The sequence below is a fragment of the Notolabrus celidotus genome, chromosome 22 (assembly GCF_009762535.1).
Source record: "Notolabrus celidotus isolate fNotCel1 chromosome 22, fNotCel1.pri, whole genome shotgun sequence".
Taxonomy (NCBI): Eukaryota; Metazoa; Chordata; class Actinopteri; order Labriformes; family Labridae; genus Notolabrus; species Notolabrus celidotus.
Window position 1 is genome coordinate 26,974,366 of NC_048293.1, and position 13,189 is coordinate 26,987,554.

Consider the following 13,189-nt stretch of genomic DNA (forward strand, 5'->3'; position numbering starts at 1 on the left):
AGATGGTCGACCGGCCAGGAATCGAACCGGCGACCCCTGCAATGAGGACCGTAGCCTCTGTATGTGGGGCGCTTAGACCGCTAGGCCACCAGCGCCCCATTGGCTTCTATTCTTGCTGCCTGAGGTTGCTGCTTGGTCTCAACCTTTATGTCATTGTAGTTTTCTGCTACTTCTTTTGCTATTTAATGCAGTTAGCATTCTTCTTCTTCTTCTGTAGCTTAATGCGGTTAGCAAACTAATTTTAGACGCTCTGTCGCCACCGCCTGGCAGGAATACCATATTACAACTAGAGACCAGTGAAAACAATGAAAAGTTGTTCTTTTAGTGAGATGATACTCACATTAACTCCTTGATTTATAAGAAGTGAACAAATATACGAGCATTTGAAAATCTTGTCCCATCCGGTTGATATTCATCTTCATATTTTGCACACAAAGGAGCTTTAATTTATTGAGTGTGATTGAAAACCTCCTCTCTGTTAAGTGAGGAGTGTTTCTCAACAGTGACACCAGTAAGACAAGACTACAGTCAACCATGATGACTAGAATCTACATAACAAGGGATAATTTGCAATTTTGAACACTCCCTTCTCTCCAAAGAAGAAGCATTGTTAGAAAAAGACCTGCTGTTGTTGCCAGTTTGGGTGCAAAATTCTTGCTTACTGAATTGACACAGTTAGTGGCGTGGAAGAATGTCAGGCTGTCTCTGCCAGGCCTTTTGTTGCACAATAAATAACCACAAAACTGCACTACAGTTAGCAAGACTGGCATCTGAGGATATGAATGCAGATGGTGTTATAGATGAAGAGACAATGTACAACTTTCTGGCTTACTTATTCTCCAGACATTGGACACACTCAAATTGTGGGAATAAGAATCAGAAGTTCAGATTTGTGTAACATCCTGAAGTACGTGAAGTTCTCGGTCAGCTTGAATGTTGACTTCTTTGAGGTGTTCTGCTTTTTTTTGGTTCCAGTGTAAAGGAGAATCTGTTTTCACTCACAAAACAAGCAGTCTCTGTAAAACACCCAGAGTTTGAGTCAGCATAAGTCTGGATAATTTGTTGATATCCATGTTAAGTCAAAAAAGCCCATTAAACAGTTTAACAACTCTTGTGTCTCCAGTCCGAGCTGTGAGAACTGTCTCTTCTGCTGACTCCAGGTCTCTCCGGTCCATATGGATCTACTTGGACCGGCTCTGGCTGTTGTGTAAGTGCAGTGTGTCTGATCCAAAGTCCTCCTGCTGCTGCTGCTGTGCTTCTGTTGAATAACTATGCAGTGAGGAGACGCTGCTGCAGTGTGATGGTTGTATGAGTGTTATGGTCTGTATTAAAGCGGTCTGAGAAGCGACCTGGGTCACTGAGCTGTTGACAACTGAGGGATCAGGAGCCAACACAGAAGCCTTGCCTGATCGATAATGAACGTTCCCCGAGCCCGAGAAAGAAGTCAATTATTAATGAGCAGAATATCATGTTCTCCTTCCAGAAGATTTTGTTAAAGATACACACTCCTTCTGGTGGAGCAGACTCTCTCAGAGAGGAGTTCAAATGTTTCAGACTTGAGTTTTCTTTCCCCCGTCAGTGAACGTGAACATGTCAGGAACAGGTAGTTGAGCCTCTTCCTGGGTCTGAAAGGGTTATCAGCGCAGATGGGCGGCGAGGAACATGTTTCCTGTGTGTTGCATCACCGTGCAGCGTGTTCAGCACTGCAGTGTTTTGTTTAGCACAGAATTACAGGGAACAGGTGTGCGAGCAGCATGTGTTTGCACATTTTGCCGTACGTATGTCTCGCTGCGGAGAGCGCGCTGAAGAGTGTGAATAACCAGAGACATGTGCGGTAGTAGTAGCAGGTCTTACACACGCTCCGTCGTCGCAGCAGCAGCAGCAGAAGCAACGTTCACTCTGCGGAGAGAGAGAGAGAGAGAGAGAGAGAGGGATGTCTGGCTCGTGAGAGTGCCACTGTGCTGAGTCGACAGGAGGGGAACAATTGCTTCACTGTGCTGCTGTCCGTTTGGCCGCCTTCATGCAGCATTTCAACGAGGGGCACCGTCGGCTTTTGGCTCTGTGAGCCTTGTTGACCAGGCCTTTGCCTGCTGGTCACTGACCCGTTGTGCCCACAGTGCCTGCAGCTCGTCAGGCCTCTGAGGACTGACGATTATCCCACAGTAATTGGTGCCTGGGCTCCGGCTGATCAAAGGTACCCGGCTGATTGTAGAGCCTTGGTAATTTTCCATTCTCTGATGCTCTGCAGTCTCTGTCCGTTCGTCCGTCTTCCTGCCTCTCTGCTCAGACCCTGACTACGGCTGAGGAGGGAGAGGCTTGACGTCTGTCAGCTTTATTAAACCTGCTTTCCTCATACGAGATGACAGGACAGGTCTGCCCTTTCTTTGTCCTTTAAGAGTTCTTCTTCCTCGTTAGATTCACTTTACAAATGTGTTTATACGAGTCCACCTGTAAATCAGTTTGTCAAAATCAATAGATAGTAAGATAGTAAGGTAAAAGTTCAAGCCTCAGAGCTGTGGAGGATCCAGCAGCCATGTGACCATGTGACTTGGCAAAGCTTTGTTGAGCTCCACCTTTGTCATGTGCCGGGCTGGTTTTTTTCTGACTCTGTGAACTTTTCACTCTCTGATTTCTCTGATTACTTTTGGTTCTGTGCTCGAGGGTGTAATGCTTAGTGACATCATCTGGTTTATTCCTTGGTAGGTGTAAATCTTGTGGATTAACAGCCTTCATACAACTAGTATTACCCACTGATATGGAGCTATTACAGACGTGTCAGTGTAGAAGATAAGTTTCCTAATGCATGGATAAGAAAAGTCCTGCAAAGTGTGCTTTGACTTCATACTTTGATATTCTCTGTGCTGTCTGTAGCACATCCAGCAGCCTAGCTTAGCAGAAGCCAGCTCTTAAATATGTTGACAGTAGGGATGTAAATTTTAAGTATTTTCCATGATCGAAATGTTAACAATCAATTATCGATTAATCCATTAAAAAACATTGAGTTTTCTTATGTCAGATGACTGATGGTATTGAATATGGGTACAACATGTTTAACACTGATTATCAGGCTCATAAAAATAGTCTCCACGGACATATCTTGTCTAGTCTTAACTACTAACAGAAAAGTACTTCAGACTCTCAGTGTCCAGTTTTCTGTCTACTCGTTCTTACTGAGAGAAATGAGCATGTGTACGCGGTCAGGTGTCAGCCGGGAGCGCAACCGGGTCATAACCAGTCCAGTGGCAGAAAAGCTCAGACGGCTCTGATGTTGCTTGTCTGCAAACATAGTGTACTAGCAATTCCCACCAGTCTGTTGGCTTTGTATTCAAAGGTGGGGAAATGTTTTAAAGTTGTCAACCTTCATGTCCGTGTCGTTGTTTGCAGCGGTTGCGTATTGATCCTCTTTAAAAAGCGCACGTGGAGACCTGGCGCCCAGCCGCAGCCGCCAGCTGAGCGTCTCCGCTGTGCGCAACACCTTTAACAGCTGATTCACATCGAAACATGCTTTAAACTTAAAACACCTCCCTGATAGATGAACCAAATATAACAACCACATGATGTTTGTCCCACGTGATTGAAAATTGAAAAGAAAAATGTGTGTTTTGAGTAAGTTCTTAACAATCAATTAACCAATACTCAATTAATTGATTGCATCCCTAGTTGACATTGACTCATTTTGATGCATATTCCTTAAAGGTGACATATCATGCAAAATGGACTTTTTAATGGTTCTCTACCTGAAATATGTGTCCCTGTCTACAAACCCCCCGAGAATGAAAAGAATCCATTCTGCCCCTGTTCTGATTTCTCCACCTTTCTGTAAATGTGTGTGAAACCAGCCGTTTCAGACTTCTGTGTTTTTGTTACGTAACAACAATATCCGGTCTGTCACAGGAAGTCAGAGCTCGGAGCTTGTTCAGCCCATAGACTGTATAAAATACAACTCAACCCCTCCTCCGTTTTTCATTCCCTGCACACGTGTGCTAACAAGGAGCTTAGGAGGGAGGCATGCTAGTTGTAGGCTGTCTTAATAAACACAAAGGTCGGTTTTACTCCCCACGTCTGCAGATTTGAAGATCTAGTGGATGATTTTTATTTGTCATGGATAAGTGCTAGCGCTAGTTAGCATAGCCACATAGCTACATGTTCGTAGCTGTGTACCAAGACACACGTCAACATACTGATAAATAAAATAACAAGAAACACTAAATCTGTGACCAATCCTTCAGAAAGGTCCTGCTGCAGGCGCCTCTCCATCAGGATCAGATTCTGGATCAGATTCAGAGGGTTGAAGTAACGCGGGTCTGTGAGCAGCCGTGTATATTCAGCCAACATGTAAACATTAGATCAACGTGCTGGAGAGCCGAGGCCACACCCACTTCCGGAGGGGGCGTGGTCAGAGAGAAAACAGAGTGTTCTGAGGAGGACTGAAGAAGAGGGATTTTCAGGCAGACCAAAATCTGATTTCAAATTGTTTTTTTGAGCATAAACTTTAAAGACATGTTTTGGGGACCTCTTAGACCAATATATGTTGATGAAAAAAGGCGTGATATGTCACCTTTAATAAAGTTATCTGCAAATGAAAGCAGCCTTCTTTATATCTTTGCATACTTCAAAAAGTCATATGCAAAGTGTGCACAATTTAATGAGTATCTTATCGGCCTTTAATATGCCCACATTGATGTCTGACTTATTAACACACTGACTGATTAAACACTACTATCATGAATACTTCCTGTTACGTCTTCAAACACAGACTGATTTTACGGTCTCCATCTTCGCCTTCTTGCCCGGCTCCTTGGCTCTGCGTACAGACATGATGACATCACTTTTATGTTCATATTACAGCCTCCTACTTTGGACTCTTTTACAACCGAGCCGTCCAGAACTTTTGGAAAAAAGGAGGCGTCTCACCCTGCCTGGTGAATCATTCCTGGCTCTAAAATTAAAGGGCACTATTGAACACGTTGCTTACATAAACTTTATGACGTTATAATATGGGTGTTTTCTGGTGAAACCTGTCGTGATTTAATCTCAATCTCAATCCTATAGAGGTCACAGTCCAGCCCCTTTGCAGGTGCTCTCGAAGCTGGTTTCACTCACCACAGAACTATTTCCTTCTGCAGGACTAAAGTGTTCCCTGCTTCAGAGCCAGTGCTGTGATCACTAATCTAATTAAACCACCCAGCTAACACAATTCCAGCCATTAGGTCTTAAGCCATCGCTTGGCAACATAACGTGGTTCCAGCAGATCAAATTCTCACATATACAGAACCTCTAAAGTCCAAGAAGCCCTGCCCTGTCTGCACTGCCCTGTTGTCATTTTCCAGAAGCCCCTCCAGAGTCCCCTCCTGCCCCGAGCTGCTTCCATAAATCTGCAGGCTGAATATCCAGGTAGCAGCAGCAGCAGTTTGGTTTAATCTGTTGCGTAACTTCTGCTCTACAGTCATCCTCCTCTTGACAAATAGCCCGACCAGGAAACAAAGAGGGGAGTTCAGGTACGTGGAAAGAATTCCTGACAGCAGAGAGCGGCTCTCTCTCTCCGGCTGCACTGAATACTATAGCAGCTCCTTTTACACTCATGCTCACAAGACCAGTTTGGTTGGCTGATTCTTGACGTCAATACGAGACGCCGTGCATCATGTGGACTCCTGTTACACTTTGAGTCAGATTTCTTTTTTTCCCTCCTCATTGGGAGGTGAATAAAAAGGAAGTTTGATACTGAAATAACCGTTTAGTCACAGAGTTTTATTCACATCCAAACGCCTAGCATGCAGGAGACATAACAAGGCTTTTAAAGACTGACAACTAAAAGAAAAGTTTAACACAATTGAAGTCTCACACTGTCACATTTTGCAATGACAGAAAATCTTGCACAGTCACTATTAACAGGATTACAACTAGAAATCTGTTGGCAGTGTTTTGCAGTCTGGTCCTGTAAGATTGAAAAGTAGGGATCAGCTTTTTCAGCCCTGATTCTTTAATATTGTTCTTTAATTCTGCTCTGCTGTCTAAAGCCTGATTTATACTTCTGCGTTGAATCGACGGCGTAGCCTACACCGGAGGTTCGCATAGCTTCTGTACCTCTGCAGAGGCCTCCAAAATGTAACTACCCATATAATCAGACCACAAGCCCCGTGATTGGTCCGCTCGGCGGCATTGTATTTCCTGCATTTAAAGCACTTCCTGGATCCGTGTATTTCATCTCCTCCTCTCTATTCTTCATGCAATCATGTCTGTATGATAAACAGCAACATGTATCAGCTGTAGATTAACAGAACACGCTCTGAATCTCTGTGGAAAAGGAAACAGAGATCGTAGCGGGGCGGGAAGCAGGCGACCGGCTATCAGAGAGACCACACTGCCCTCAAGCGCTTCGGCAGATAATTGCTGCCCAACACGGACACACCGACGCAGTATGTGATGCTCATGTCTCCCTTCTGTGTAGGGGAGACGCAGAAGTATAAATCAGCCTTTACATAAAGACCTGCTTCCTGTTAGCACCGTCAGAAATGATGGATAAGGGATGCACCGATCCGATCCTGGTATCGGATATCGGCTAGATCGAGCTCAAAAAGCTAGATCGGATATCGGTGACAAAGGGCCGATATATAGTGCCGATCCATATGTCTGATCTATTCATCTCAGTTCTATGCTTTGCTGTGTTTACAACAACCATGTGCGTCTCCTACGTCATCAGCGCCGGCCACTCTGTGCATTTTTGCCCGGTGGAGCCTGATGGAGGATAACTACAGAGGCTCTGCAGTTTAGCTGCATGTCACGCTTCTTTAGCTAACAACTCCACCAGAAACTTTCAACATGTGCAGCGCTAATAGTTCAACGGATGGCAGTCGCGCTGAAAAATATAGTGGAAGCCCAAAGGAGGAAGTTTACGTCAGCTGTAGCCGACTGCAAAGAAGCAAGAAACCTTCTATTGATGGATTCAAAGTGTGAAAACACAGACAGGTTATTGGATTTAATTGTTCCGGATCCTTGAAATGAAGGGATTCCAGCTAGGACTTGGAACCCAGGTACAGTTCACCATCAAGTCAGAAAAGCCTGAAGTTACCAAAACATGATTCTATCCTCTCATTAAGGAATAGAGATTGTTAAATCAATACCAGGATCGGATCGGTTAGTATCGGATTCGGCAGGGATCGGTGCATCCCTAATTGTGATAACATCTTTTTTTAATATCACTCTGGTTATCAAGGCTGTAACTATTCTCTGAGCTAGCAGGACGGCTACATGCAAGACATTTCCCTCTTATCCAGAACACTGATGGAGTTGGTGACTGGCTACTGCAGCAAGTACAGAGTCAGGACTATGTTTGATAGTCTGGTACAATAAAAGACTGACTTAGGACGGCACAGATTGAGTTTGCAGACCTCCTAACACCACATGAAGAAGATAACAGAGGAGCATTTGATTCTGAGCTACAGTAAAGAAGTTGTTGCTTTAAAGTCGACATCAAACATGTTTTAAGATGACTTCATTTGGCTTGAAGGTTGAGCTAGGTGGACAGAAAAGGATTTGTGTGTTTGTGTGTCTGTGTGTTTGTGTGTGTGTGTGTCTATGCGCCTTGGCTTGGTTAGTGCAGTGATTCAGTGTCCGATCACTCAGCAGGAAGTTCCTGTTCAGCTCCATCCTCTCATCACGCCTGCTGATGGACAAACACAGCTACTGACACACACATACACACACACACATACACACACAACCTATAATAGGCCTCTGTGCTCCCATTCACCATGTTGTTGTTGGGTTGAAAAGCCGTAGTATTGACAACACATTGACTCCAGCAGGAACCATGGAGTGGCTCCTCTGTGCCGTATTGATTCTTCTGCGAATGTTTTTCCATGTAATCCGTTTTTCTCTCCGTCTCTTCATCCGTTTTTCTCTCTTTTCAGCATCTTTCTCTCTCTAGTTCTTTCATTCTTCCTCCTCCAAATCCTCCTCACACTGACACCTCTTCTTTTCCGCCTTGTTCTCTCTCTCTTTGTCACTCGTGTGTGTGTGTGTGTGTGTGTGTGTGTTTTCCTCCCAGTCTTCCTGTGCATCGGGGTTCGTATCTAAGCGACTAACATGTTCTCTGGCGTATATCTGCTGCTCCGCTACGTGTGAGACGTGTGTGTGAATGTCAGAAGTCAGCAGTGCGGAGTCTTAAAGCCCCAGCAGAATACATTCTCCCCTGCAGCCATGTCTAGATGATGATTGGGAGAGCAGTGAGGAGTGACGGGCCTTCATCACTCACTGAACACACATGCTGACACCATTCCTCTCTGCGGGGCTTCCCTCGCCCCTCCAACACTCAGATAGCCTGCTCGTGCCCTCTCAAATAGAAGTGAAACTGATTATTAAAGTCACTTTGATATATTACGCTAGAGTCAGGGTATTGGCTATGATTTGTGGGACTGTTTCTCCCAAACAACCCCCAAAAATGTAGCAATATCTTACCACAAATGAAGATTGCACACTTCCCTAGAACCAGTCAGTCTAAAGCAGCCTTGATTATACTTCCATATCGAATCCACGCCATAGCTTATGCCATAGATTCTTGTAGCTTTGTACCTACCCTGAAGCTTATATACATACCCTGATGTACACCTCCTCAAAAATGTAGCTATGCATCAAATCAACAAAGACTGCACGCCCTATGATATTCCTCCAAAGACTCAGCGGCCATCCATCCTATCTTCTCCGATGTCTCCTCCCCTTTCTTCTTTGCAATAACAGATGCTGCTCAACGTTTATCAGCTCCAACTCGAATGCAAGCGCTCTTATTCTGTCGCCATGTTTCTTTGTATACAAACAATAAGAGAACATAGTGGAACCAGAAACTGGGGATGTGACTAGCATAGATCTATATAGCACCGCTGACTAGCATTTAGCAGGAGAATTGCAGATTGAGGACAACGTAGGGCACTATGTCGTAGCTATGGCGTAGAGCCAACTCAGAAACATAAACCAGGCTTCACTTTGACATTCATGTTTCTTGAATGCTCCTCTAAAAACAGGGTATAAATAATGGAGGTAGTGTCCGTGACATCTGTTCCTGAAGCCCTGTTTTGAAGCCAATTGTTGGCAGGTGCCATATTGGAAATATTGAACTCAACCAAACTTCGTCCGAGGTAGTGTGAGGTAAAGAGGCGGGTCTTTAGCCTTTTCACTAACAGCTACAGGGTGCCCGCCTGTCAATCAGGTTAGCCACGCCCTTATTTGAGCAAAACTTGTAAGTTTAATATCTTGAAAAAAAACAAGTTGTAAAAAAAAATCACCTCCGTACAATGAGTGCTGATAGAAAAATGAGCTATTCCGACCTAAACTGTTTTTTGTTGGGGGGCGCTGGTGGCCTAGGGGTCTAAGCACCCCACGTACAGAGGCTACAGTCCTCATCGCAGGGGTCGCCGGTTCGATTCCCAGCCGGTCGACCATTTCCTGCATGTCTTCCCTCGCTCTCTACTCCCCACATTTCCTGTCTCTCTTCAGCTGTCCTATCAAATAAAGGTAAAAAGGCCAAAAAATATAACTAAAAAAAAACAAAAGACCTAAACTCATTTTTTGCACCAGGCTGTAAACATGTTTATTTCTGCTGTAAAGATTGTCTCCTTTGAATGGGTGTGTATGTGGTTTCCTGTGTTTCTGCAACCAGCCTCTATTGGACGGTCCAGGAACTGCAGTTGTTGTTTGTGTTTCGACGTCACGGTCTCTTTCTTGCGTATTATTTCCACATTTTCTTCACATACTTGAACAATGTGTGAGCTGATCTGCCAGCTGATATCCCACAGACTGTCATGCTCTTTCTGCTGTGTGGTGTATTTTGAGTAAACATCATCGTGTCTGTGTCGTCGCCCTGCAGTGCCGTTCACGTTGGTATTCATAGGAATACTTTTCCGCCTTCCGTCTGCAGCTCGCATCCACATCTTTTGCTTCTCTGTTTGCACATTGGCATAAACGCGCCGACTCATTTGCATCATATGTAGAGACACCAACCTCCTGCTACTGTGAAATGTATCCACTCTGTAATCTCTGTTTACCAAGAAGTGGGAAAGTGTTTATCATAAACGGCAAAAAACAGCCCGCCTCTTTAGTCATCGGGACGGACACCACATTAAAGCACACTGCAAGACTCTGCAAACCTCTATAGACGGCCCGATTTAACTTCCTCTTTATGCATTAGCACCACACATAGGATGAGAAACACCCCCGCGCAGCTCAATCCCTCCTGGATTGGCTCAGAAGCTCGTTAAGGGAGCGAGTTAATTGGCTCAGATCGCTGCATCTTTGTAGTTCTTCTTCGAAGCTGAAATTTTCTCCCTTCACTTTTTAAAATTCTCAATCACGTAATGCTTTTAATCGATAAATGTTGCTATTAAGCGAGTGATTGCCCGGGGGGCGGTTACACGGCTGCGAGTCAGCGCCCTGAAATCATAGCAAAGTCGTTTGGCAGCTGCAGGGTAAGGCTTCTCCTCTGGGTCGCCTCAGCTGAAGGAAAGGGAGGAGGAGGGTGAGCAGAGTGAGACAAACTGGGACCTATGGTTTGTCATCATTAAATAAACAGAGGGACAATTAACTGAGGGGTATTATTCATCTTTAAACAGCAGGTTTGAACGCACTGGAAGATGTCAGAGTCAGATAAAAGACCTGCGTGCAGAGTAGAAAGAGGTCTGGATCTCTCTGTTGTTTCTTTCGTGTTCATCAGTTTCATGAAGCTGTTGTTCTCTAACCGATCTGATAAGCGGTTTCACTGAACCCTTGTGTTCTTTATTAAATCTCCACCAACACTCGCTCTTTCTTCAGCACATTACACGTCCGTGATCACATTATTCTCTATGAAACGATGCTTTGGATGGGTGGTTAAATTGAAAGCATGTCTTACAGTCAGACCCAGGCTCAGCAGCGACGACCGTGCGTCAGAAACCCAGCAGCCATAGCGGGAGTCACATGCTCTGATGTGGTTAAATGTGAGCTGACGTAGCTGCTGGGGCACAGAGGAACGAGCTGAGTGTTAACTGTGAGATCTCTGGCTGGTGAAAGCCCAAAGCAACTTAAGTCACTGATTGCTGAAACTCATCTCACAGATATTGATAACATCTTCTCTGTATCATGTTTGTCTCTGCTGAGTCAGCAGCTCTGCAGGAAGCCTGAGTTCACATCTCTGCTCTCTGCATACAAACTAAGTGGTCTAAATCCAGACCTGTTTAACTATTCAGAAGACGTCCGTCTGTCTGCTCTGAAGAACAGCCAGCGTGATGCTTCTCTCTCCTACATGGACCACTGTTATATATTAGGGAGGGGCATTTCAAGCCAAAGTACTATAATCATTGGCACCCCCCACCCTCACACCCACACCTGTCCCATTAACAGCCTGTTTGTGTGGCAGTCACGTAGGACGAGGTGCTGCTAGTAGCGGGCACTGACAGCGTCTGTCTCTATCTATATGTCCGTGTTTCTGTGACGCGGCGGGACGTGTGTGTTTTACATTTCACAGCCACGCTCAATCTCTGGAAATATGTGTGTAGTAGCGTGAGATTAGTTGCAAATGTTTTCTTCTTCTTTTGCTATTTAATGCGTCAACATTCTTCTTCTTCTGTTTGCTAATGCGGTTAGCAAACAGCTTTAAGATCTCTGTAGCCACAGTCTGGCGTGAATAAGATTAGATAAGATAAGATACTCCTTTATTCGTCCCACAGCGGGGAAATTCATGGAGTTACAGCAGCAAACAAGAACGTGTACAGAACAAGAATTTCAACAAGAATATATAAAGGAAAGAAATGTTCATCAGAGACGACAGCTTGGCCATAATTCTCCTGTCAGACACCACCTCCACAGAGTCCAGGACTGAGCTGGCCTTCTTCACCAGTTAGTTCAGTCTTGTTCTCCTGTATCCTGTCCAATCCTTCCAATGTGGCATTCGTGTCCGGTGTTAGCTCTGTTAGCACGATGCTACTCTGCCAGTATTCCCTCTGCTGCGGGGTTAGCTCGTCCACCTTATCATAGATAGATCTTACATTCCCCATAATGGTGGGTGGAAGGACAGGTCAAAGTCGACTTTTCTTAACTTGCACCTCAGTACCAGCACGTCCTCCTTGCCTCCTTCTCCTCAGCTCGCAGGGAACATCTGGCCTAGCATCGTTTAGCATCAACACGCTACGAACTGCTAACAGCTGATCTCGTATGTAAACAATGATACCATGGATACACGCAGGATCTCCAGTCACACACAGAAAAAACACTCATTAAAAAAACGGAAACGTTTTCCATGTCAAAAACAATGCCTTCACGACACAATGTATATAACTGACGGTATTGAATATCTACGGATCGTATTGAGGTGTTACAACGTTAAACACAATGAATATCAACATGTGGAGCAGGCTCATAATCTCTGCAGACATACAGTCATAAAAGTGAAGGCTCAGACTTCAACAAGGGAACTGAACAGACACATATTTCAGACTCACAGAGTCCAGTTTTCTGTCTACGCATTCTTATTGAGAGAAATAAACATGTGAATGTGGTCAGGTGTTAGCCGGGAGCGCAACCGGGTCATCATCAGTCCGGTGGCGGAGAAAAAAAGCGCTCATGGAGACCTGTCACTCAGCTGCAGCCCCCAGCTGAGCGTCACACCTTCAGTCAGCTGATTCACATCCAAACATGCTTTAAAATTAAAACCTCCCTGATAGCAAAATGAAATATGAGACCACATGATGTTTGTTCCACGTAATAGAAAATCCAAACACCAGAATGTGTTTGAGTAAGCTCTTAACAATCTATGAATCCATACTCGATTCATTGTTGACGTCCCTAATATATATATATATATATATATATATATATATATATATATATATATATATGGTGTTTTAAGAGCCTGAAGTGACCATGTCTGGACTTGAGGGCGTTCCTTGAAAGGAGGGAGGGATTAGGAGATCTATAACGTAGTTTTTATCTATGGAAGTGAGGGATTTGCATCGTGACGACCTGTTTAAAGGTGTGTTACAACTGATGACTCAGTAGTCTTAAGTCCATGATGAGTAAAAGAAGTGGACTGTAGCTGTGACTCGCCATCAAAAGAGCTGTAAATACTATAAGGATGATTCACATTTCTGACAAACTTCACAATAAAAGTCCACTCTTGTTTTGTTGTTGAAATACTTTTATTTCACGCAGTCATGTCAGGAAATGA

General features: G+C 44.4%; 1 protein-coding gene across 5 annotated transcripts in view; it reads left to right on the forward strand.

The window, feature by feature from the left end:
- numb (NUMB endocytic adaptor protein) overlaps positions 1-13,189 on the forward strand; it is a 66,448-nt gene that overhangs the window by 11,605 nt on the left and 41,654 nt on the right. The window contains exon 1 of one of the 5 annotated variants that reach the window (XM_034675309.1): positions 2,083-2,194. The exons of the other annotated variants lie outside the window; for them this stretch is intronic. The gene's annotated coding sequence lies outside the window, so the exon portion shown is untranslated. Of the gene's footprint in view, positions 1-2,082; positions 2,195-13,189 lie in introns of those variants that run through there. 5 annotated transcript variants of the gene reach the window in all.